At 37.1% G+C, this 22,273-nt stretch overlaps 1 long non-coding RNA gene across 1 annotated transcript in view; it reads left to right on the top strand.

Annotated features, from left to right (window-relative positions):
• Nucleotides 1-5,283: 5,283 nt before the first annotated feature.
• Nucleotides 5,284-22,273, top strand: part of LOC128626742 (uncharacterized) — a 93,245-nt gene continuing 76,255 nt past the window's right edge. The window contains exon 1 of the long non-coding RNA XR_008390795.1: nucleotides 5,284-5,389. This is a non-coding gene — a long non-coding RNA (uncharacterized LOC128626742). The remainder of the gene's footprint in view (nucleotides 5,390-22,273) is intronic.

The raw sequence follows: 22,273 nt of genomic DNA, 5'->3' as shown, positions 1-22,273 counted from the left end.
TACTTTGCCCATTTTTAATTGGATTATTTGCTTTCTTTTCTTTGCTTTTGAGTAGTAGGAGTTCTTTGTATTTTTTTGGATATTAACCCCTTATCAAATATATGATTGCCAAATATTTTCTCACATTCCTCTGTTGCCTTTTAATCTTGTTGATTGTTTGTTTTGCTGTAGAGAAGCTTTTTAGTTTGATGAGGTCTTGTTGATTTCTGCTTTTGTTGCTTCTCTCTTTGGTATCATATCCAGAAAACAATTTCTAAGACTGATTCAAGGAGCTTTTGTCTTTTGAATATTTTTGTGGGAGTTTTACAATTTTAGGTCTTGGTTTAAACCTTTAATCCATTTCAAGTTAATTTTTCTGAGGGGTGTAAAATAGGGGTTCAGTTTCATTCTTTGGTATATGGTTATTCAGTTTTTCCAACATTATTTATTAAAGAGACTATCTTTTCCCCATTGAGTATTCCTGGTCCCTTGTCAAAAGACTCAAACCCATCAACACCAAGATTAAAAGATCAATAATCTTTGAAAAAAAATACAAGAAGAAACTCCTAAAACACTGAAAGGATCTAATTCTGTAGAAGACATTAAAGCAAAAATTTGCAAACAAGTATAGAAAAAGGTGGTTCTCTTCCTAAAGTGGAAGCCAAGTTCATCAGTTAGTTATGTGAAGAATTGCACCTGGATGATTGACCAGAAGGCTATTCAAGATCTCTGGCAGTGGAAGAAGTCTCTTTAGTTTAGCAGCTTGTTAAAAATTTCCATCTTATTTCATTTCTGTAATAGTTGATATCTGGCTATCCTTTTTATAACGCTGAGTGAGAACTTCCCCGTGTCTGATAAATGTTGTCCAGGTTCCATTGCCAAGATGTGTTGTCCAAAATGCCTGTTTAGTTTTTAAAGATGGCACTCCACCCTTTGCTTGGATTTAAGTAAGTATGGAATGTTTTGATAGAACATAGTAGCAATGGTGGTCATACAAATGGAAATGATGGGGAGACAAAAATATATGTGTAAAATAAACTCAGAATTTTAATTAAAAATATATAAAATTCACAAATATATCTGTGGAGTTATTTCTGGGCTCTCTATTCTGATCTATTGGTCTATGTGTCTGTTTTTATGCCAGTACCATGCTGTTTTGATTACCAAAGCTTTATACAATAGTTTTAAATTAGGACATGTGATGCCTCCTGGTTTGTTCTTTCTCAAGACTCTTTTGACTAATCAGGGTCTTTGGTGGTCCATACACATTTTAGGATTTTTTTGGTTTCTTTTTGTGAAAGATTCTATTGGAATTTTGATAGCTATTACACTGGATCAATAGAGATTTTGTGCTGTATGAATGTTTTAACAATATTAAATTTTCTGATCCATGGACATAGGATATCTTCCCATTCATTTGTAACTTCTTCGGTTTTTTTCATCAAGGTCTCATAGTTTTGGTATGTAGGTCTTTCACTATGTTGGTTAAATTTGTTTCTAAGTATTTTATTGCTTTTGATGCCATTGTAAATGAGATTGTTTTCTTTTTTCTTTTTCAGATTATTGTTATTGCATAGAAATGCAACTGATTTTTGAGTGTTGATTTTGTACCCTAAAAGTTTACTGAATTTCTCACTAGGTCAAAGGGTTATTTGCTAGAGTGTTTAGGATTTTCTATATACAAGATCATAGGAGCAATCAAAGGCAATTTTACCTCTTTACTTCTTCCTTTCTGGTCTGAATACCTTCTTTTTAGTTTTTTTGCCTAATTGATCTGGATAGAACTTCAATATTAAATTGAATAGGAGGGGTAATAGTGGGCACCAATGTCTTGTTCCTGACCTTGGGGGGGGAGGATTTTTCAAATTTTCACAGTTGAATATGATGTTAGAAGTGGGTTTGTCACATATAGACTTTATTATGTGAGGTATATTCCTTCTATATGGAATTTGTTGAGTGTTTTTTCATGAAAGAATTTTGAATTTTGCCCAATGTTTTTTCCACATCTATTAAGATGATTGTATGATTTTTTGTCTTACATTCTGTTGACATGGTCCTTCACACTGATTGATTTGCATATATTGAAACTGTTCTTGCTCCCTTCTTGATTATGGTGTGTGATCCTTTTAATGTGTTGTTGAATTGAGTTTGCCAATATTTTATTAAAAATTTGTTGAGCCCTGGCTGGTGTAGCTCAGTGGATTGAGCATGGGCCTGTGAACCAAATGACTGCGGTTCGATTCCCAGTCAGGGCACATGCCTGGATTGCAGGTCAGGTCCCCAGTAAGGGACTTATGAGAGGCAACCACACGTCGATGTTTCTCTCCCACTCTTTCTCCTCTCCTTCCTCTCTCTCTAAAAATAAATAAAATATTTTTTAAAAAGGAAAATTTGTTGAATATTTTGTTGAGAAGTGTATATCAAAGATACTGGCCTGTAGTTTTCTTTTCTTATAGTATTCTTATCTTACTTTGACATCAGTATAATGATGGCCTTGTGAGATAAGCCTGAGAGTGTTTTCTCCCCTTCTATTCTTTTTTGGAACAATTTGAAAAACATGGCTGTTAATTCTTCTTTAAATGTTTGGTAGTATTTATGAGTGAAGCAACCTGGTCCTGGGATTTTCTTTGTTGGAAAGTTTTTGATTACTGATTCAATCTCCTTACTAATAGTTGGTCTGTTCAGATTTTCTATTTCTTTATAATTCCATTTTGTTGGGTTGTATGTTTCTAGGAACTTATCCATTTTTTATAGTTTGTCCAATTTGTTGCTGTATATGATTGTTCATAGTAGTCTCTTATAATCCTCTGTATTTCTGTAATTTCAGTTGCAGTGTTTCCTCCTTAATTTATAATTTTTTTCAGTCCCCTTCTTTTTTTCATGGTAAGCGAAGCTAAAAGATTGTCAATTTTGTTCTCTTTCTCAAAACTATTTGATTTCATTAATTTTCTATTGTTTTTCTATTCTCTATTTCAGTGTTGTTGTTTTTTGCACTGATCTTTGTTATATCCTTACTTCTGCTCATTTTGGGCTTTGTTAGCTTGTTTTTTTTTTCTAGTTCCCTGAGGTGTAAAGTTAGGCTATTTATTTGAGATCTTTCTTGTTAAAATATATGCTGTTATTGCTGTAAACTTCTATCTTAACACTGCTTCTTCTGCATCCCATACATTTTGGTGTTGTGTTTTCCATTTTATTTGTTTCAAGATTTTCTAATTTCTGTTTGATTTCATCTTTGACCCATTGGTTTTTCAGGAGTGTGTTCTTTAATTTCCATATACTTGTGAATTTTCTAGCTTTCCTCCTCTTAATGATTTCTAATTCATGTCAATATGTGGTATGACTTTAATCATTTAAATTTGCTAAAAGTTGTTTTTGTGATCTAACATATGCTCTATCCTGGAGAATGTTCCATGTGCATTGAAGATGAATATGCTTATCTGAATATTCTCTGAATGACTATGGAGACTCTGAATATTCTCTGAATGACTGAATATTCTCTATATGACTATGAGGTTATTTTGGAGCAGGGGTACTCAAATTATTGGCATCTCTGGGCCACACTGGAAGAAGAAGAGTTGTCTTGGGACACACATTAAATACATTGTGACAAATAATCACCAAAAAATCTCACAATGTTTTAAGTAAATTTATAATTTTGTGTTGGGCCACATTCACAGCCATCCTGACTGAGCCACATGTGGCCCGTGGGCCACAGGTTGGGCGCCCCTGGGACTCTAAAGTATGTTTAAGTCCAGTGTTTTCTTATTGGTATTCTGTCTGCATGATCTATCCATTGTTAAAAGTAGTGGATTAAGGTTTCCTACTATATTTATGTTGTTGTCTATTAGTTCAGGTCTATCAATAATCACTTAATGTATTTAGGTGTTTGATATTGAGTACATGTATATTTATAATTGTTATACTCTGTTGATGAATTGACCCCTTTGCTTCTTAATCTATTATAGTTCTTTTCATTTTTTAGTTTTTTATTGCTTCTTCACTAATACTTTATTTTTTGCTTTTTAAATATATTTTATTGCTTATGCTATAACAGTTGTCCCTTTTTTTCTTCCCTTTATTCCCCTCCACCTGTCACCTCCCCCTCTCACCAGCATTCCTTCCCCTTAGTTCATGTCCATGGGCCGTACATGTAAGTTCTTTGGCTTCTCCATGTTCTATGCTGTTCTTAACCTCCCCTTGTCTATTTTGTACCTACCATTTATGTTTCTTATTCTCTGTACCTTTACCCCATTCTCCCCCTCCCCTTCTCCACTGATAATGCTCCATGTGATCACCATTTCTGTGATTCTGTTCCTGTTCTAGTTGTTTGATTAGTTTGTTGTTGTTCTTTAGGTTCAGTTGTTGATAGTTGTGAGTCTGCTGTCATTTTACTGTTTGTATTTTTTATCTTCCTTTTCTTAGATAAGTTCCTTTAACATTTCATATAATAAGGGCTTGGGGATGATGAACTCCTTTAACTTGACCTTATCTGGGAAGTACTTTATCTGCCCTTCCACTCTAAATGATAGCTTTGCTATTACTCTTTTTGACTTAAAGTCTATTTTGTCTAAGTATAGCTGTCCCTGCTGTCTTTTGGTTTCTGTTTGCATGGCATATTTTTTCTCTCCCTTCACTTTGAGCCTATGTGTGTCCTTGAAGTTGAATTGGGTCTTTTGACCCACTTCATATAGTGGACCTTGTTATTCGTTTTCTCATTCATTCAGCTACTCTATGCCATTTGGTTGGATAATCTAATCCATTTACATTTAACTAAATTATTGATAGGTAAGCACAAACTATTGCCATCTTTTAATGTTTTCTGGCTCTTTTGTAGTTCCCTTGTCCCTTTCTTCCTCTTTCATTGTCGTCCTTTGTGAATCAATGATTTTTCATAGTAATATATTCTCTTCTTTTTATATGGTCTGTATCTGGTGTAGATTTTTGTCTTGTGTTTATCTTGTGGCTGACATAAAACATCTTATAACAGTCTATTTTAAGCTGATAACTAAACTTTATTCATGTACAAAAACTACCCTTTTACTTCTCCATGCTATACTCTAGGTTTTTAATGTCACAGTTTACATCTTTTTGTGTTATGTATACACTAACAAGGTATTGTAACTATAGCTATATTTAATACTTTTTCCTTTTAGCTGAGAGTTAAGTGATAAAAACATCACATTGCACTACCAAAATTTCCTGAATCTGACAATATACTTAACCTTTACCAGTATATTATACATTTTCATATGTTTTTAATTCATGTTACTAATTAGTATCTTTTTGTTACAGCTTGAACAACTCCTTGCAATATTTCTAATCAGGCAAGACTAGAGGTGATGAACTCCCTCCGATTGTTTGTTGGGAAAGCGTTGACCTCATCTTCACTTCTGAAGAACAAGTTTGCAGGGTACAGTATTTTCGTTGGCTGTTTTTGTCCTTTCAGCACTTTGCATGTATCATCCCATCCTCTCGGGTCTGCATGGCTTCTGCTGCTGGATCCACTGAGAACCCTGTGGGGGTTCTCTAGTATGGGAGAATAGTTTTTCCTCTTGCTGCTATTAAAATTCTCTCTTCATCTTCGATTTGAGACAGTTTTAGTATAATATATGTTTCAGAACACTATTTTGGATAGAAATTTTGGCCTGACCTATTAGCTTCCTGAATTTGGGTGGCTAAATCTGTCCCCAGGTTTGTGAAGTTCTCAGACATTCTTTCTTGCTTAAGCTTTCTACCCCTTTTCCTTGGCTTTGCTCCTCCTGGCACTTCAGGGATGCATTTTTTTTTTCTCTCTTAATGGTGTCCCATAGGCTTTCTTCATTTCATTTCACTTCTTTTTTTTCTTTTTGTTCCTCTAACTTGATAGTTTCACATGATATGTTTTTGAGCTCACTGTTTCTTTCTTCTGCTTAGTCGGTGCAGCTTACTGCTGAAGCTATTATTGATTTCTTCGGTGCATTCGCTGTAGTCTTCAGTTCCAGAATTTCCTTTTGGTTCTTTTTCTGTATTCTCTCTTTGTTGAACTTCTCCTTTTTTTCTTGAATTGTTTTGCCGATTTCATTAATTGGTTAGCTGTTCTCTTGCAGCTCTTTGACCATCCTTAGAACAATTATTTTGAATTCTTTATCACACAGTTTCTGGATTTCCATTTTTTGGTATCACATACTGGAGATTTACTGTGTTGTCTTGGTAACGTCATGTTCCCACATTCTTTGTGATTCTCAGTACCTTTGCATTGGTGTCTTCGCATCTGAAGAAGCAGTCACCTCTCCCAAGGTTTATGGGCTGACTTAGTAAGGAAGGACCTTCACCTGTATGGGGGGACAAAGTAGGATGTGTTGTAACCCTGGGTCTGGTAGTTCACAGCACCAAGTGTGGGTATGTGCAACAGTTCTGGGTCCTAGGGGGGCCCAGATAGCTCAGTGACTCATGCTGCTGGAGTCCATACTATTGACAGCTGTGTAATTTGAGCATTGGGGGATTTGCGGTGGATACAAGTGTTGTTGGTACCTCAGTGCCACTTTGAGGTTGAGGGGCTAGGAACTAGGACAGCATTGGTGGTTAGTGGAGGCACTGGTGTGCACACCTTGCCGGTGGGAGCTACCTACAGGTGTCTATGTGGTGACAGGTGCCAACTGCAGACACACACCTCGTGGTGGGGTAGGGCAGGCAGCAAGGGTTGGGGCCAAGGGTTGGTGCACTGGCAACTGCAGGGTCCCTGGATGTCAGTGTGCACTCATGCGGCCTCAGAGTCTTGCCATGGGTACGCACATGGTGACAGGAGTCGGGGTGGGGTATACAAGTACATAGCTGAAGGAGCTAGCTTCAGCCTGTGTGCAGCCATGGGGTCAGCCACCAGAGTCTAGGCAGCAGTCTCATGCAGCTGCAGAAGCTGGGCAAGATATTGGTACAGATCACAAGCTTTGGCAGGGAGGGAAGGAAAGGTGTGGAGAGGGGGACTCAGGCACCTGGAGTGTGTGAACCCCCCCAAAACAGTGATATTTACAGGGGGGTTCTGTCTCAGCTGTGCTGGTTTCTGTAGTGATTAAAACTGCTAGGGTCTGCTGCAGAGGGTCTTCACTGGTGGAGCTGGTCATTTCTGTTCTGCGATTGATACAGCCAGCCCCTGCCCTTCTCTTTTGTTCCTGGACATCCCTGTATGTCTCTGCTTTGCTGGTCTCTGGGTAGGGTGAAACTGAAGTGCATTTGGGAAGCAGATCACTCACTTTGCTCTCCCTTTCCCAGCAAGGGAAATTTTCTAGCTGGGGAGTTCCCTCTTGGCGCTGAGCAGCGCCAGCCTGGGGGATGGGCTGATGCACGTAAAATGAAGCTGTTCTTTCTTTCTTTTTGTGCAGTTATTCTCAGGTTTTTGTTGTTGTTGTTGTTTCACAGTGTTGCTAAAGTTTCTTAAGTGAACTTCTGAGCTCTCCCGGAGCTGTTTTTGTTGATGGATAGCTGTCTAATTGCCGATATTTGTGGGGAAACAGGCCAGGGGTTTCCTGCTCCACTGTGTTGGTGATGCCACTCCTTAGCATTGACATTTCACAGTGACTGTGATGGGGAAAGAGTTCATAAAATTCAGTGCACAGTATTTTGAACTTAAAACCAAAGCTGACGAGGTCTTGAGCCTCTATTTCATCTCTGATCTAAAAGATTCTTTTCTAGTTTTTGTATTTGTTGATAGGTAATGCTTGGAATTCTTGCTTTGGGGAGTTCAGAATTTAGAGCAATTGTGGGCAAATGATGTTTCTTGTAACATCCCACAAGGATCAGATTTTTCTAACAAAATACTGCTTTGATTTAGGAGTGTCCTGTATAAGTTATTTCTATGAACTAGAAGAAAAATTCCATCAGAGTAGAGGTCTTGTCTTCAATTTCACCCCCCCCCCCCTACAGTGTCTAACATACACTGCTACCACAGTGGATGTTACAAATATTTGTTGTGTCCACATTTTGTGCCAAGGCCAACTGATGCTGGCAAGCAGTGTCATTCAGTTGCTAAATTTTAACACCCAAATTAGTTTATCAGACTATGAATTTAGTTAGCAAAGTTCAAAAACTGCTTGTGGTTTTTGTTACTTTATTGAGTATGGCAAATTTTATTTAAGGCATAGCAGGGCCTCCTTGATTGCGGTTAGGTATTGCAGAAGTTCAGAATGAAAGATTTATAAAATTTCTCAGTCCACTAAGAATACGAACTAGACAAATACGAACAAAATTACCCCCTGAGTAATAGTAAATGTCAATGTTGTAAAAAAAAAGTAACTTATTTTTTAGTTGTAAGGAATGCATGCATTTTGTTGATAATATGGTTTCAAGGCTTAAATATGCTGCCCAGAATACCTTCCAGTTGCCATGGGAAGCCCTGTTATCCATCAAAGTAGGGCTTCCTCCTTGGCAGTGTTATGTATTTATGATGGCATCTCTGTTTGCTGGTTGTTGCATTTGCAGTGGAATTTGTATTTCAGCCAGTTGAAGAGGAAGGGGAAAAGAAAGCAAATTAAACTTGACTTCTTGGCAATGAAGCAGTAGCTTCTTGTTTCTTAGACCCATAAGAACGCCAAATACAACTGCAGTTGTGTGCCATAGTTACTGTGCTTATAACGGACCACTTTTGCATTATAATAAGCTTGTATAATAATATTAAAACCCCAAAGTTAAACACTATGCCTTGTTAAGGCATAGTTAATTACTATGCCTTGTCAGTTGACATGAGCCTATGTAGGATGAGGCTTTATTTATTTATTTTAACCAGAGGAAAATCATCATTATTATTAATATCATTGTATAAGCTTTTATTTATTTGAAACAAATCAAAATTTAAATGAACTTATTCAAAATTCTTCCCTCAACTGTTAAGAGAGAAATAGGATAGAACATTAAAGTAAACTCAATATGTGGAATTTCTTTTTAAACTCAATATGTGGAATTTCTTTTTAAAAGCAACAACATACTTACTGTATATGTTTTAGAGTCAGTGTACATTCAGCTCAAGCCAATATGTTTTTTTTAATTTTTATTTTTTTATTGTTCTTCAAGTACAGTTTCTGCCTTTCCCCCTGACGCCCAGCCCAAAATCCCAACCCTCCCCACCTCTCTCCCCTGTTTCCACCTGCACCCCCATTATTGTCCATGTGTCCTTTATACTTATTCCTGTAAACCCTTCCCCTTTTCCCCTGAAATTCCCCCCTCTCTCCCCTCTGATTACTGTCAGCCTGTTCTCAATTTCAGTGTCTGGTTATATTTTGCTTGTTTGTTTGTTTTGTTGATTAGGTTCCTGTTAAAGGTGAGATCATAGGGTATTTGTCTTTCATCGCCTGGCTTATTTTGCTTAGCATAATGTCAAGACAATATTTTAAGCCCATCTTTATCTACTACACAAACCTGTGGTATTTGAAGAATATCTTCAAGTATTGTAAGAAATACTGTTTTAATATTAAAAACATGGAAGTACTATCTTAATGTTGATTTTTAATCTAAAGAACCAACAATTAACTCCTTGATATTTATTATATATAACACATATATTGCAATATATAAATATATTTAATGTCCATATATTAAATAGAAATAATATTTGTTATATATTATAATTTGATTTAACATGTAATGCTAAATTATGTTTACTGTAACTTGTAGATTTGTAGATTATGTTCATTATAATTTATGTGTTTGTTTTATTTTTTGAACACGGGCAGTCTCTGAGGTGCAGTTTAGTTAAATACCTGCTAAGTGAACTTAGAATTTTGTGTAAACCCCTAACTGTGTTGTAGAGTTGTATTTCTGGGTTTTGAAAGCTTATTATAAACAAACACACTGGTGGTGCCAGTAGGTATGAAACAGAAGGTAATAAGGACACAAAAATCTAATATTTACATCTTGCCTTCAAGGAGTTTAAAATTTAGTTTGAGGTAATGAATAAAAATGAATAACATAATGAGTGAATTTTATATATATATATGCCTGTCCAGAAGGTATCGAACAATGTGATATGATAAATATAGACATTTATTGAAGAAGATACAAGATACAAGAAACATTGTACATAGGACAGTGTTGCCTCAGTCCCCTCCAAAGTAGGCACCTTGGGACCTCACACAGTTCTCCCAATTGCCATCAGCTGTGCCACTGTATTTTCCTGAATCTCACTGATGGTCTGAAATTTCTTCCCTTTCAAAGGTGATTTTAGTTTGGGGAAAAAGCCAGAAGTCACAGGGTGCCAAATCTGGGTTTAGGGGGCCTGAATCACCTGGGTGATCCACTGTTTTGCCAATATCTCTGCACAATACGTGATTCATGAGCAGGTGCATTGTCATGATGAAGTTGCCGGTCACCAGTTGCCCATAGCTGTCATCTTTTGAATCATATGAATAGCTTCTGCAGGGAGTGTTCAAACTTAGTGCAAAATTTGATGCAGATTCATTGCTCTACTCAGTCATTTTGAATGCAACAGCCACACAGTACACATGCTCACTCAATGGCATCTACTGCCTTCGCTGACTAATACAGTGAAGTCGTCATTGTTCATGCATGTTCATTCCTGCCCATTCTCTTTGGCTGTCAGCTTACATCTATGTCACCGAACTTCTCATTATATTAATAATGGCTGGAATTTTTCCAGACAGACCTTGTATTATTATAATTGTTTTTTATTATTAGTTATTTTTGTTCATCTCTCACTGTGCCTAATTTATAAATTAAAGTTTATCATAGGTGTGGATGTATAGAATTTGGTACTACCCATGGCTTTAGGCATCCACTGGGGATTTTGGAATGTATTCCCCACAGAGAAGGAGGATTATTATGTAGAGAAAGAATGATAGGAAATATTGATATAGTAGAACAAGTATTTTTCTAACACTTTATAATTTACAAGAGATTTCTATGCTACCATCATTTAACCTTCAATACCTATGGTACATTATATTTATCACTTCTTTTTAATACATAAGTATAAATCTAAGACAACTGTAAGTTGTTACAAAATATAAAAGTAAAATATACATATAAGCTTTGATAATCTAAAATGAAAAAATAACAAAAACTAGGGTAGGGTAGAGATTAGGTTCAAGGAAGAATTGCAAGAAAACATTTTAAAGGTAAAATAAAGTTTCAAAAGGGGTATCAAATATTTCTCTAAATTTTTTTACCTATAGAGAAATATTTTCTTTTAGCAACCATATCTTCTGTGAAGGATCTGAATATCAGTAATGCCTTCCATTTATTAACAATTTTTAAGAATTTAAAATCATGATTATTCTATTTTTCTGAAATTATTTATATATGCTCATGTGAAAGTACTCTTGAAAAATATGCATATTTGTAAAGATGTTTAATAAAATTTGGCAGTGATTATTTGGGGATGATAGAATGTTGGTAAATCTTTTAGTTTCTTCCTGGAACTTCTCAGTACACTTTCTAAAGTAAATGTGCATCATTTTTTTTGAAACAATAAGAACATTATTCTTAAAATTAAAAAATTCCATGTCACTCTGTTTTGAGGACTATACTTTGGGAACCACTGATGTAGATAATTATTTCCTAACCTTTTTGGATGAATGATCTCTTTCACAATAACATATTATTTTGCAAACTCGGGAATTTAAAAACTGATTTTCCAATTTTTTAAAGCATATAACAAAGTGATTTAGCAAAAAGTTTTTGTAAATTACTGTATTTTATTCTTAAGTGATGACATAAAAGAAGGTTGCTATTAAGCATATCTTCACAAATATATCACAGATGTTAGTATTTTTATTCCCAGTCAAAATAAAGCTGAATTGGATATAATTACCACTATCATTTATTAGCATTACTGTTGAAGTGCAGGAGAAACTGATGCGCTTTTAAAGAATTTTGATCAGACAGATTTAACTAAAGGATCTGCAGGGGGTCTTTTGGAGGCGAATAGGCATATTTAGCGTGTTTGCACGCAGTAATATACATCTCAGCATTTGCCTGTGTTATCGCTCCTTAAGCAATGGCAGACTATTGGTATCAATGAGGTAATAAGGAGCCACACACAGATGATTTAAAACCAAGTCACGGTTAATATCCTCGTGATGACCAGCGTGCTCTGCCGAGTTGTAAACTGGTGGACTCTTTCTGGAGCCCCTGCCTCTGGTTTCTGTGCAGCATTGCACTCCCAGACTTGCCAGGTGTCCCATTTTAGGGGGATAATTAACAAAGAGTGTTTATTAACATTTTAAAAATAGATATTGAAACAGATGCCATTGTTAACTTTAACATCATGAGCTCTTAGAAGACAGGAAGCCTTCAGGACTCTCTTTGGGAAACAGTCCAGTAGGAATTGATGTGGTCATAGGGTTCCATGTAATTCTTAAGGAAAAGGGAGAATGAGAGAGGGGAGAGCACTAAAATGCCCAAGTCTGTGTTTGTGTAGGTCTATAGTGAGCAAAGTAATAGGATCTCTTTATGTTCTGAAAGTAGAATAATTGGAATCTACTGAATCTATCCCTCCCTCTAGTCTTTGAGTGGAGGCTGAGTTCCTCCTTTAATTATATTTTGGCTCCATTTCGAATACTCATGAATACTATAGCTTGTGTATTTCTAAGATTGTTTTAAGAATTAATCATATAACAATTATATGTAGTACTTAGCAGTGAACGGGTAGTAGGTACTGATTTAAAGTAACAGTTGTCTATTACCACCACTACTAGTAATGCTACAACTATTTGGGCCCTATCATACATTTTCTTATGGACTTCCTGTGACTTCTCATCCAAAGAAAGAGCTGGAGAAAGATTTTTATTGTATATTTCAAAATCTTTCACGAGAATTCTCTTGATTATTTTTCTTGGCCTACCATATGAAGGGTTTAGGATGCCTTTCTTTTCTACATATTCTGTTTCAGGGACAAATTAAGTCCTCTTTCATTAGTTCTGGTAACATTCTGTATCAAAGTATATAACTTTAGGACTTAATACTTTATTATATACTTGGCTTTGTCTAACAATTTTAAATTTATTCTCATCACTTCAGAGAGTTCATAGGCTTTTAAAATGCCATCTGAAATCATTGCTTCACATGTTTTGTACCTTTTCTCTAAATATTTTAATAATATGCAGCATCATGGTATAATTCAATCCTATGAATTATAGATGCTTAAATGATATTATTATATTAATTGGTCTTTTGGGTAAATAAGTAAGGGAAGGAAGAAACTTAATCTCCAATATAGAATTCATCTGAAGCTCTAAAATATAATTTTGTCCATAATCTGTGGTTCCAACTGCTTAATGAAGTGTCATTGCAATATATAGTTGAAACCTTAAATTCAATTTTCCCAGTTAAATTTTTTTTCCTTGTACTTGTATTCTCTTTCTTGGTTAAGTTATCTACTGTCATTTTTAGTCACCAAAGTGTAAACCTTGAATGAACCCTTTTCTCCCCTTCATGGTCATTAAGGCTCTCCCTCTGAAATGCTTCCTGAGTCTCTTTTCCACTCACTTTTCGTTTCTTTGATTCAGCTCTTTTTATTTTTAATATTTTTCTTTTATTTTTATTTATTTTAATTTTTATTTATTTATCTTTAGAAGGGAAGGGAAGGAGAGAGGAGGAGAAACATCAATGTATGGTTGCTTCTGGTGTGTCCCCTGCTGGGAACTGGAGCCTGCTGGGAACTGGCCTGCAACCCAGGCATGTGACCTGACTGGGAGTCGAACCGCGATCTTTTGGTTTGCAGGCCCGCGTTCAATCCACTGAGCTACACCAGCAAGGGCAATATTTTTTCTTTTGATAAGAAAACTCCAGGGTGTTTAGAAGGTTACAAAGCCATCCAGCTAGAGACTGTATTTTCTGTTTTCCTTCACATTTAAATGTGTCCAGATGATCAAATTTTGCTAGTGGTATATGAAAACTAGTTCATGCAACATTGAATCACTCCATTAATAAAGGAGGCTAATGGCCTTCATAGCTTCTTTCTCCTTTGCCACTGATAGTGACTTGGTGAGAAATGGAGCAGCTGCCTCACACCTGGAATTATTGGAACTATTGGGTTGGCCAAAAAGTTTTAGTTTTTTTTGTAAGATGGCTGTAGTAGCACTTAGATGTCTTTAACTTCATTCTGAACAATTTTTTTTTAGATTACATTATGACAGCTGTTGTATCAACATGCCTTAAAAAATCAAAATTGGTGAATTTTTGTGTAGCCATTTTAATATTGAAGATGAAAGAAAATACACATTTTTAGCATATTATGCTCTATTATTTTACGAAACACAAAAACACAACTTAAATGCAAAAAAGATTTGTGGCCCTGGCTGGTGGCTCAGTGGATTGAGTACTGGCCTGTGAACCAAAGGGTTGTTGGTTTGATTCCCCATCTAGGGCATCCGTCTGGGTTGCAGGCCAGGTCCCCAGTTGGGGGCGCATGAGAGGTAACCACACACTGATGTTTCTCTCCTTCTTTTTTTCCCTCCCTTTCCCTCTCTGAAAATAAATAAACTATTAAAAAACAGATTTGTGTAGTGTGTGGAGAAGGTGCTATGACTGATCAAATGTGTCAAAAGTGGTTTGCAAAGTTTCATGCTGGAGATTTCTTGCTGGATGATGCTCCATGGTTGAGTACACCAGTGGAAGTTGATAGCAATGAAATTGAGACATTAATTGAGTCAGCACTATAGCATGCAGGAGATAGCCAATATATTCAAGATATCCAAATCAATAAAGTTATTGATGAAAATGAAAAATGTCTTTTGTTATTTATTCGTATTGTTTTATTGATTATGCTGTTACAGTTGTCTCAGTTTTTCCCCTTCTCCACCCAGCATGTACCACTCCCGCAGGCAAACCCCACACCATTGTTCATGTCCATGAATTATGTGTATATATCTTTGGCTACTCCATTTGCTATTCTGTACTTTACATCCCCACTCCTGTTCTATAACTACCTATTTGCACTTCTTAATACTCTCACATCTTCACCTGTTCCCTTACACTCTCTATAAATACGGCACCCATCAAAATGCTCTCCATACCTATTATTCTGTCTCTGTTCTTCTTGTTTACCTAATTGGTTTTTTAGATACGATTGTTGAAAAATGTGTATTTATTGCCATTTTATTTTTCATAGTTTTGATCTGTTTTTAAATAAGTCCCTTTAATGTTTCATGTAACAATGGTTTGGTGATGATGAAATCCTTAGTTTCTTCTTGCCTGGGAAGCTCTTTATCTGCCGTTTGATTCTAAATGATAGCTTTGCTGGTATGAAACTGGGGGCTCACTGATGTCAGCTGTTAATTATTTGAAAGGATTTAGGAAGTTGTGCAGCTTGAGCCAAGACCAACCATTCATATGGAAAAGATACTGTTAACAGCTGTAAATGGGGTGGGATCTCCAAGGGGGGGGGCAACTGTTAGCCAGTTTGCCAGCTCTATGGCTCTGCCTGCCTTCCTGTCTGGGAGAAAGTGGTTCCTCAATTTTCTCCTCGAAGCTAGCCACTTCAGTTCCTCCCTGTATACCTCTGGTGCTTTTCAAGCTGCTACTCAAGGGCTGGAGCTCAGAGGGGATGAATCTGAGTAAGTTAATATGTAGGTTCTTTAAGAGGAACTGCTTGAAGTTTCTTCCCCTGACTCAATCCCTGTTGGTTTTTACAGACAGAAGTTATGGGGACTTATCTTCCTGGCACTGGTACCCTGGGCTGGGGAGCCTGGTATGGGGCTGGGATTTGTTGTTCCCAAGATATCCCTCCCAAATTTTTATCTACCACTTGTGTATGTGAGACCAGCAGGTTCCACATCTTTGCCCCTCCTACCAGTCTGGATGGATGTGGTTTCTTTAATTTCAAGTTGTCAGACTTCCATTCAGTTTGATTTCTGCTGGTTCTGAGTGATGGTTGTTCTATAATTTAGTTTTAATTTTGATGTGGTTATGCAAGGAGGCAAGCCATGTTTACCTGTGCTGCCATCTTGATTGGAAGTCAAAATGTGTCTTTTAGTTAAATGAAAAAGACATATAGGTTTTTTGGCCAACCCAGTGTGTGTTGTGAATGACAGTGCTGCCTCGCCATCCCTACCTCTGGGTTGTTACATCAGAGATATAAACGTACATAATTTTATATATAAGAGAGAGATATGTTATTTTGTATATGCTATATTTATAATATAATAACTTATTTATTAGGAGGAGCCTTATAGTAAATTAGCCTAATCTCTGCTTAATTTAGGAAGAGTAGGGGTATAAAAGTAGAGTGCTCCAGGAAAATGGATAAAAGCATAAAAGAATAGGTGAGTTCAGGTAAGTATAAGCATTTTTGTATGGATAGTCTGCAGAGTATATGAGAGAAAATGGTTAAGAGCTGAGGTTGGAAAAATGGACAGTAGTCTAATAATGACAAGCTTTTATATCATGCTACCAAATTTACATTTAACCCGTCAGCCATTAGGGACCATTGGATATTGCTGAGCAGGAGGCAGGGTTTAAAGCAAGATCACAGTGTGATTGTCACATAATGCTGTATGTTGTCAAAACTTCTAACTGCAGGCCCAAATTAACATATATCTCTGTACATAAATTTCAAAATTAAAATAATGACGATTACCTTGATAGTAGTATGGAGGATGAGCGACCTTTTTCTAGTCCTACTTTTGGATTATCTCCATCTTTAATCCCCTTTCTAAAATTGGATAATTGAGAGTAATGTGATATGGTTTCTATTCACTTCAGTTGAGTACCTACAAAAATCTCTAGGCTCCAGGATTCAATATGAAACCAAAGAAGCAGAAACAGCTTTTCCAGAATCATCTTCCTCAACCTGAGCTATTATGAGTGGGTAGGAGGGCTGGCACTGTGGGTAGAGCTACATCTCTTTCCAGCAAAGCCAGGATTCAGAATGTGCTGAGCAATTTGTCTTTTCAGATCCAAACTAAATCTGCGTCCAAGCCAAGCCTTTTTGGAGAATTACTTTTCTAGTCATTGCTGACAAATCCTTCCTTCCTCTCTGGTCATTTCCTCATCTCACACTGCTTTTTCATCATGTGCTTGTTGAATCGCAGCAGCACTTAGTTCCATGACTTGGGGATTTGAGTCTTGTGGTGTGTACTTCAAGAAGAGCCAACCAAAGTGGCCTTGGTGTCATTAGCTGTTGGTCTTCCTACAGAAACTACACTGGGGTTTTAATCTTTATTAACCCACAAAATGATATAATTCATTCACACAAGTAGAAACCATATTTCCAGCTTGTCAGCTTTTTTTTTTTATATATATCAGTGTTATCATTCATTTACAGGTAAGCGGGTTTTTACCAAACTTTCTTGCTGTTTGCTTTTGTTTTGTTACTCTCAAAAAGTAGGAAAAATTTCCTGGAGAATTTCCTCCAGGGTGTTTTCTGTATTACACCAGAAGAAAGGACAGCTGAAATGAGTGATAGTTTGTTTTGCCTTAATCATGTTCATTCGGTGACATGTACAGTCCTGCTGCTCACCCTCCTTTGAACAGTGCATCAAAAACCAGAGGTGTCTAAACCCCTGCCTACTACCTACAGCTTTTCAGGATGCCCTCGTAGCCTCTTAGGGATTTTCAGTAGACATACTCAATTCAAACAATGAGGATATGATAAATTCTACTTACTTTGAGTAGAAACAATCACCAAAACTCAAATAAATTTTGTGTGGCCCTCTAGTTTTATTTGAGAGAGGCAGAGACAAAGCAAGTGTAATTGTGAAGAGTGATTTTTTTTTAAACCTCAACATCTACAGCAAGGTCAGTACTAAGACACCTGGCCATTCTATTCTTAGGTCTAAAATGCTGTTCAATGTAATTTTCTCTACAATGAGGAGCCTGAAATACTTTTAAAAACTTTAAATAATTAAGGAAATATTGATTCATAAACAAGTATTTATTGATAACCTACTGGGTCCCAAACACCGAGGAAACTTAGTATTGTTAGCTCTGTTTTAGAGATAAGGAAGCTCAGACACAGTTCATTTCAAACACTGGTCACAGTCAGACAGCTACAAAGTGGTAGAAGCAAGAACAGCACCAAAGCTCATAGTAGTTTAATTGTCTAATTGTCCTCCCATTCAGCTCATCAAGGAAATGACTGTTTCGATGGGAGGATAAGACTAACACATAAAAAAAGAGAGAGAATAATTAATCCCAGAACCATATGGTCAAGACTTCAGGTATAATATTCAGAGGATAGAGCATTTAATGAGAGTAACGACGATTTGGCTTCAGGCAGAAAGTTGGCTATGGACTAGGTCTTGAGGGTGATAGAGAATGTGCAGAGGCAGAGTGGAGGGAAAATGCAAATTAGTCATGGAGGCACACTCACAGCAAACTAATGAAGGGTAACAAGCAGAATGTAAGTTCAGGGTGTTTTCAGTGTTGCATACATTTACCTTTATTCCACTTCTTCAAGTTCAGTAGCCCATCAGCAACCCCCATTTCCAACCATATGGGTAAATAAACTTCCTTCACAAAATTTTATTTTAAACTTCTAGAGCTGAAAGAAATAAAAAAAATCGATTCTGTCATTTGAGCACAGTGAGAGTTTGTGATCTGGAGCAGGTTATGGAATCACCCTATTGCTTATCTGGAATTTCATGTGCTTTCTTCACACCACCATGTTCAGACAGGTGGGATGTGAGTGAGGGGGTGGGAGGAGAGAAGCCTGCGGTACGAGATATTCCCAAACTGTCTCCTTTGCAAGTACTAAGCAGACCCATTTCTGCTCAGCTTCCCAGACGGCAGCGCTGTCAGATGGAAAGGGAAAACAAAGTACATGGAGTTTCTTTTAAGGTGCACATGTGGGCTGGTGTTTCCTTTCTTGGCTGTTAGAAGGCGCCTTTATCATGGTACAAAGGAATTTCCTTGATACTGTGGGGATTTATTGGCACCAGTTATAATGTGCCACAGAGGCACTTTCTCTCTACAGAGTTATGTCTGCTGGGTGACAAAGCAAATACACACTAGGCTGGTGAGATACGAAGTGCAGAACCAGAAAAGAAAGGAGTTTGGAGATTGAAAAGGAAGGAGCAAAAAGGTACAGGGAATAGGTTTGCTTTCTTACCTCAGTTTTGCTCTTACTATGGAAATCATACTGTTTAAAAAAAAAAGCAGTCCATAGTTCACAGACATTAGTCTTTGGCAAGGAAACAAGAGCTGTTCTTTCAGCAGACAGGTGGGCCAGGAGGTGTAGAAGGAAAATGAGGTTTAAAGAAATGCTTTATTCTAATAGGATTCTTGGAAGGTCATTCAATGGATGGTCTTAAAATCTACCTGGGAGGTCTTTACAAAATAGGGGTGATACCTGTTCACATGGTTCTGCCTACAGATGGATGCAGAGAGCTGGGATAGATGGCTTCTGCTCCAGCCTTGAAAATCCGTGATTATATTCAAGTCATCTTAATCAACGGGATTAGCTTTTGGATATTTAGAAGTATTTAACAGGGACATATTAGAATCGTCTATCTTGTTGAAATGAAATGACACAATTGTTAATATAGTTATTTAAAAAGTTGGAGGCCTAGGGCAAAAATTGCAGAAAGAATTTTTGAAACCATTGTTAATGGAGAAAGTCACCTGTGAATAAATCTTATTTCCTTGCAGTAGAGGGAGTGCCTTGAAATATATTATACTTCCAATATAAAGAAGTAAGTCCACCAAGGAGGGTTGTGTTTCTTACGGTGCCTCCATCTTGCTTTTGTAATTTGGGGGCATACGTCCCTAAATAAATGAGCAACGTGTCTTCAGGAAATTGGGGTCTCCTCCTGCCAGAGGGGAATTGCCTGCTATTGCATTGTTTATGAAGAGTTTATGTTGTCTGATTGTCATTTATAAATGCTCTGAGAACAAAGCACAAATGTCAAGCAAATAGGAAGTTGTTATTCAAAGATTTGTTACTTTTCATATAGAGGTCTCCCGGGCACTAGTCATTAAAGTAGACAGACACCTATGTGGTAGGCATAATTCAAAACACTGGGGATCAGTGGAAATGGAATTGCAATGGAAATAGGTGGACATGGTCCTTGTCATTAATATTCATTGTCTGGCCTCTCAAACTCTCAGAGAATATTTTACCTAGTAAAATACTTTAATATGGTTAGAAGAAAGGTTTCTTTGTACTGTATAAAGCTATATGGTTGCCAGAATTATTCTAATATAACAGAGAATTTTGAAATTGTAAAGGACTTGTGAAATGTTTCCTTTTGAGTCAAGAATCCATTTTAAAAATCACTGGTCATTCTGGATCAATCAGATTTTCTAATTTATTCATAATGTGGTAGGATAAAGTATATTTTCGTAGATCTGCAACAACAGCATTGGTAAGGGAGACTTGCAACGAGAAACTGATTTCAAATTTTGTTTCTTATTTCTGCAATGGTTTTCTGTCATACCTCTGGAAAACAAGCACCAGGAATTTTTCAAATTACCATTAGGCAGCTCTGGCATAATTTATGTTCAGAGGTTTGGGCCTGTTTATGTACCCTGGAATTTGCCAAAATTAGTAATGTGATATTTTATATTTAGCAAACCTATAGAGCAATAAATAAGGACACATGACTATTGGGGAGTGCTGTTTTAAATTCTTTTTGTGGCATTCATGAAATGCAGGGGTCTTCCAACTCAAATTCTGCAGTATTAGGCAGCAAGTTGTACTCTGAACCAAACCAGATGGTGATCGGCTCTATTCCTATTATCAGCTCAGTACAGCGATGGTTACCAGACCTTACTTGCAACTTTAACATTTGGAACAGATTAACAGCAGTTAGGCTGAAATGAGAAACCTCCATTTTACTAAAAGGTTCAGAACATATCATGCTGTAAAATCAGAAAGACTAGTAAGAAAAATTATGAGGGAAAGAGTTCACTGTCTACCTTGGTTTCTCCCTGCAGGACATGTTATTTCCCCTTTATGAGTGCCTTTTTCAAAGGAATTTTAATGCGGAGTATTGTGAGGATTAGGGTCTATTAGCCTTTCAGCCTCCAGAGGTGCCCCATCCCGCAACCTGTGGTGGAATTCATAAATTCATGTCAATGTAGCCCTGAACCATCTAGGCCTTGGGCACACGAGGGGTGTTGGCACTTTTGAGGGGCTCTGTTTGTGAGGAGTTCACACACACATACCGTACAAATTCAGAGATTCAGCTTTCACTATAATTTATGAAGCATTTAGGCTGCTCAGATTTGGCCTTTGGATTTGGCTGGATTTGGCTAAATGCTTTTTTTTGCTTTGCCTGCTAATGCCACACTCTATTTCTCATAGCAATCTTTTCTGTGCAGCATCCACTGGTCAAGTCCATTCCTGGGGCTTTATGGGGCCAGGGCAAACCAGTGTGTGTCCTTCAAGTCCAATTTTGTACGCAGGTAAAACCAAGTTAAGGCAAACATTAAGGCCAGCGAGCCTTAGACGTACAGCTGTCGGAACAAGATTTAGAAATAGATACATGACCAAGTTTGACGCCCATTATGTAGTATCAGAAAATGAGGTACTGAGGGGTTAAATGAAAGACCCATCTTCTTCCTAACAACACATAGTTGGTGTGTGCAGTGGATGTGATGATGAAGGATTTGAGTGTTGCTAATGAATCAACATTCTTCTATGACCACAATTCAAAGACAGTGACAAAAAATTAGGTTCTCCACTTTCTATACCCAAATGGGCGGAGCCCTGCTCTTGTTCTTTTACTCAGCCGAACAGCCTGCCAGAGAAACCCGACAGGGAGAGGCCAGCTGCCTTTGTGCATTTCTGTTCTCTGGCCAAGATCTCACTTCAGGGCTGATTAAAAGCCCTTTTGCCTATTTCTCGGTGTGATAGGAAATATAAATTCCTCTTTAGGAATGGGGTTTTTGAGGCCTCTTATACTGCACAAATCAGGGAGGGTGAAACAATGCTTAGACCCAGGATTAAAACTGTGTGTGTTGGAACTGACTTTTGGGGCGCAGTTGTTAGGAATGTAGATGATGGAGTGAAGAGAGGCCTGGAGGAAAGTGGCAGGAAGCAAAAGAACGAGAAAGAGAAGCAGGCAGAGAACAATCGTTGACAATGATAAGACAGGGATTGGTTTTTATCCTAAAAGGGAAAGGAGCATTTTTAAGTATTTTTAACTCAGAATTGGCATTTGGATTTGCATTTTGAAACTACAGGGTCTGACACAAATAACGCCCCTTTTTATTACCAAATCGTAAGCATGTAATTCTGTAACATAATATATCACACTAAGCACACCATATGGCATTTTAGGTGAAATGTTCGGATTAAAACTATAAATTGTTACACCCATATTATTACCCTACCAAGCACACTCAGGCAGGCCTTACTCTGCTGGAC

Source organism: Artibeus jamaicensis, unplaced genomic scaffold (genome assembly GCF_021234435.1).
Source record: "Artibeus jamaicensis isolate MK-2021 breed Jamaican fruit bat unplaced genomic scaffold, CSHL_Jam_final scaffold_916, whole genome shotgun sequence".
In the NCBI taxonomy this organism is placed as follows: domain Eukaryota; kingdom Metazoa; phylum Chordata; class Mammalia; order Chiroptera; family Phyllostomidae; genus Artibeus; species Artibeus jamaicensis.
The sequence above is the reverse complement of the archived record's forward strand: the minus strand, read 5'-3'. Positions and strand labels throughout refer to the sequence as shown.